The sequence below is a fragment of the Marmota marmota genome, unplaced genomic scaffold, assembly GCF_001458135.2.
Source record: "Marmota marmota marmota unplaced genomic scaffold, marMar, whole genome shotgun sequence".
NCBI classification, from domain to species: Eukaryota; Metazoa; Chordata; class Mammalia; order Rodentia; family Sciuridae; genus Marmota; species Marmota marmota.
The window spans coordinates 5,741,622-5,746,574 of record NW_025999943.1 but is presented as its reverse complement, the minus strand read 5'-3'; positions in this window follow the sequence as shown (position 1 = coordinate 5,746,574).

Sequence of the window (4,953 nt, the reverse complement as noted above, 5' to 3'; positions counted from 1 at the left end):
GCTTGGGCCGGCCGGGGGCTCGCGTGCCTGCGCCTCGCCTTCCGGAGGAGGCAGGGAGCTCTGCGGCGGCCGCGGCAGCAGTAAATGGCGTCATGTGGATCCGAGGCGGAACAGAGCAGTTGTTGTCCCAGAGGATATATCGCATCCGGTCCCAGCTCATTGGCTCCGCGGGGCTACATTCACTCACACTCCAGCGCCCGCCAGCGCTCCGAGCCGCAGGAGGCATTCAAAAGGGCAACCGCGCGCCCCGCGCGTCCCCAGGCCAGTCCTGCCGCCCCGGCTCCGTCACGCGGGGCGCCGGCGGGGCCGGACTGGGCACGGCGGGGTCAGTTTATCTAGTTTCAAGGAAACACTGACCTTAAGGTTTCCCCAGGGGCCATGTGGACGAGCTATAGGTTTGGGTTGATTTATGGAACTTTCTCCTTGTTGCCAGGAAAGGGGAATGAACATTTAAAACTAATCCGGGCCATTCAGTGTTACCATTAAAAACAACAAGTTTTTCAGGCTTTAAGACTTTATCCAGAATCCACTTCAAGTTTACCTCTCGCCTAGTCTGTACCCTCTCTCCGAGGGGGCGATGGGGCGGGGAGCACAAGAGGGAGGGAAAGGGGAGCGGGAAGTGAGGTGGGAGGGCTATTGGTTTATTCTTTGTCTACTGGATTAACCCGATTATACACCAGGCACCAGCACAAACCGCCTCCCCCACCTCCGAGCCTTGTACGAGAGGAACGGAATGCAGATTCGAGTTTCAAGTCTTTTCTACTCTTGCTGGGATTTGCTTTTGATTGTGTCGACTTGTAGTTTCTCGGCTTGGCTTATTTGAATTTTACTTTTTAAGGGGAATTATCTATAGAGGCTTTTTATAGATACCTTTTTGTTGTTTGTTTTGTTCGATGCAGTAGCCGAAGCCTTTTAAATTAATTCAATAATTCATACATTACTCAGGGCGACATCATGGACTTCCGAAATTGGGCGCAGGGTGGGGACGCTTACTATTCCACTGCTTAACCAGGAGAGTCAGCCTTAATTTCCCACTCTTTGTCACCTAGAACATTTCTCAAGAAGCTTACTTTGTCCACGTTGAAGGTGGACTTAATTTCCACACTTAAAAATTATACATATATATAAGTAGAAAATACACAGGCACTGCTCCAGCTGCTGCTCCACGTGCCTGCGCGTTAGTGGGAAACTAAAACGAGCGGGGCGCGCGCGCGCGCGCATACACACACACACACACACACACACACACACACACACACCTACTGTTGTATTCTGTCGATTTTACAGAATGCTTTTACTTTTTAGGGAAGTACCTGCTTGTAAATTCAACATTCCCGAGTGGCACCTGCGGGATCTTGCCCCATGCGGGATTACAGTTCTTGAAAACTGCTAGGAAAATATGGTGCTTGATTCCTGCAGCTCGAGCCCACTTGCGTTCTCAGCTATCCTGACACCAGCTGCCTTCTTCCGACGTCTTGCTCTAGAATGTCCCCGGCGCATTCCCTGCCTCGCGCTTTCGCCCTGCCCTCTCCATGTTTCTCTAACACTCTCCTTCTTTCGCCTGAGGTTTGGAACTACAGATGGTAGGGGAAGTGGCATGCGTTATTTCCGGGTGCTGGCCTAAATCTTCCCACCCCTCGGGTGAAGGTGGATGAGGCCATGTCGACCGGCTCTACCAGGATCCGGGGGCTCCCGGCACTGGACAGCTGGGCCTCTACGGCTGCAGCCACTCGCCGGACGTCCGAAGCCTTTGAGCTTCTAGCGAATGCAGGCGCTGCTGCGCTGAAAGGCCCATCTAGCCACTAGGGGGCGCCAGGCCGGCGAAGGGCTGGATCTGCTTTCTTTTCCAGGACGCGACATGGGCTAGTGGGGTTGTCTTCCAAAACGTGCATTAAGATGGCTGGTTTAAAATTAATAAAAAGATATTTACACTGTAAGTGCCACAGAAGGCAGATTTGCCTGCCATCTCGGGCGCATTTTGTTTTGTACCTCGGTTCAGAAGAACCCCAGCTTTTACCTAGGGGAAGAGTTGGGGGTTAAAGCCAGGTTGTGCAAGGCTGGTCGGGAATTGCTCGTGTCCGGCCAACCCAGTCGCTTGAGCTGAACAGGTGAAAGAAACGCCTTCTCTTCTGCTCAACCCCTTGCACCCGGTTGGCGGTTTCTTAGGAGTCTTTGGCGCCTATGCTAATTCTTCAGCGCTTCAGGAGCTTTTCGAAGACGTAGTTAGGATCCCAACAAAGATGGAATTTAGATCAGGATCTTCCTGCTGGTTACAGCACTTTGTATTTTTATTGAGGCAATAGGGGAGAATCTAGAAATTTATATTTGTCTCCCATAAACTAGAAAAAATTTTCTATGTTCTAGCCCACCCTTTCTCGCTCACAGACTCTAGTTTGCTGGTTGGAAAAATGTTTAACCTGTAACTTAAGGAAAACACAACAATCTGTTGGGTTTTCTCTAATTTGCATCTTTGTCTTTATCTTATTTAGTGCAATATCATTACTTTTCAGAATGAAGAGCAGCATAAAGCTACCACTTTGTGCCTAAGGTTGTTTATTTATTTATTTATTTTTTAAATTTTTTCCTACCCTGGACTGAACCCAGGGCCTCGCACAACCTAGACAAGTGATTTGCCACTAAGCTACATGCCTTTTGATTTTTAATTTTGAGACAGGTTCTCATTAGGTTGCCCAGGATGGCCTCAAACTGAATTCTGCCTCAGCTTTCCTAGTAACCGGGATTACAAATCTGTGCCACCACACCTGGCCTGAGTTATAATTCAGAAGATGAATACTGTTTGTGAATGTGTGAGATATGCACAGTGAGACATTTAATGTGACTATTGTATTCCCAAATTAACTGTCATGGTACATTCCAAAATTATAACAGAAATTTTATTTTGAAAGATACTCTAGAATTTATAGTTAGGTAAAACTTCATAATAAAGCTCATTTTCACATTTGTTGTGGAAAGTTCTTGAATGTAAATCCTGATGCCTGGAAACAAGTTTTGCCATTTGCCTAATACTGATAAATTCCAAATCTATGGAAATTCGCGGTGCATCAATATCCACCTCCAAATTCCCAGGATTCACCAAGTAACATGCTTTCCTAGTCCTAACCATTAAACAGGACACCACCATATATTTAGATCTCATCTGTAAATAAATGAATACATGTTTTCTGTATTCATTTATTTGCATTTACTTCATTTTGTAACTATGACCTTCCTCAGTATTTTTCTAAATATATAAACATGTGCATTTCACCTCTTCTGATCTTTGGTAAATAGCAGCAATGGAAACATGTTTTTCTCTGCTGGTAGTTGTGTTGGGTGAGTTGAAGTCATATTTTTAGGATTGTACTTGCTGGGTCTAAGTTTTTGTGCTGCAATGGGAGAATTTAGCTTTAAACAAGGCTCTATCCAGTTCTTTCTAAGATTGAGCAAAGTACTTAACGTTACTAGGTTCAGAGAAATATTGCAAAGATATCATTTTTTTGTGGGAGTGGGGAGGTTGGCAGTGCTGAGGGTTAGAACCCAGGACATGACACATGTTAAGCATTCTACCACTGACCTACACCCCAGCCCCAATGCACTCTTGGGACAAAAAAGAAAAGAAAAAGAATAGCTATATGGATATTTTGTTAGTTCTATTAGCAAAACAGTTTATTTATGTATTCACATTTAAGGATGGCATGCATACAACATGCTGTTTCCTGGGGCAAAATTTGGGGGCTTCCAACCATTTCCTTAGAGCCTGATTGTGATAGTAGAATCAGTTTTTGCAAGGACTCTTCCAGGGGCTTTCCTGCCTTGAAGGACTTTGCAATACTGGACCTTTGGACTTGGCAGCCAGGACTGTTGTCATTTCACTTTTTGAATTGCTTTGATTCCCTTGTATTCTGTTGATATTGCCTCTAGGAAGGAATTGGGAGTGGCTGCAATAAAGATGCAAAGGAATTAAAAATAGACCACTAGAGTTCTTATCTAGATTGCTTGGAGGACTGGAAATCGTTTATCTCTGGATCTAACCTTTTTTTGCAGATGTCCTTTACTCCTAACTAAACTGGGAGAAAGATCTGGGGTTATCCCAGGGAAAGAAGAGTGGTCTTGATGAGTGACCTTGAGGTGGAGGCTCCTGTGGATCTGGTCTTTTTCAGAGATTATGTACTCGGCAGTAATCTACCTGTGGTTTCTACTGACTACTTAATGAGCATTCTTGCTAAATACTTGTACATTATTACTACAATTATGTAAAGTCAGTTGTGGACTGAAATTCTGTAACAAGGCAGGAATAGAATTTCTCTGTTCGTGGACAACATGATTTTTCTCATTTTTTCAATATATTTGTCCCTTGATGTAAAAATCAAACTTCTTTCTTTGTGGGATTGATGTGTTCAGAGAAAATCTTATCTGTGAAGACACTGCATTCTTGTTTTGCCTCTCTGTGAGTAGTCCTAGGTTTTTTTTTTTTTTTCTTTTAAAATATCTGATCCCCTTTGTTTCAGAATCTTCTCAGACACTAAAGCCCCATATAAATGAAAATCATTAAAATTAGTCTTTGGATATTACTGGCCATGTTTAGTAGCAGTAGAAAGATATTAGCCTTTGAATAAATAGGATGTTTAGTTTTATTTTTCCCATTATGTGGAGACTTGATCAAAAGGGCACAGGAAGTTCAAACCGTTCTCTAAGGAAGATGAAGTCAAACAGATTCCATCAAGGCCATTCTTCTGGTCCAGATGCCACGGTATTGAGGCTACCAGCCAGATTTGAGTTAATCTCAGTTAACAGATCAAGTCTAAATGGGTTCAGTTTGATAAATAGATTTAGTTTGTTCCTTTGGACAGGAAATATTTTGTAGTTACGGAATCATTACAGCTTTTTTATACTTACTGTATGTTGGGTGTAACTCTAAAAGATAGACTTCTCCAAAGATCTGGGGAATCTGTA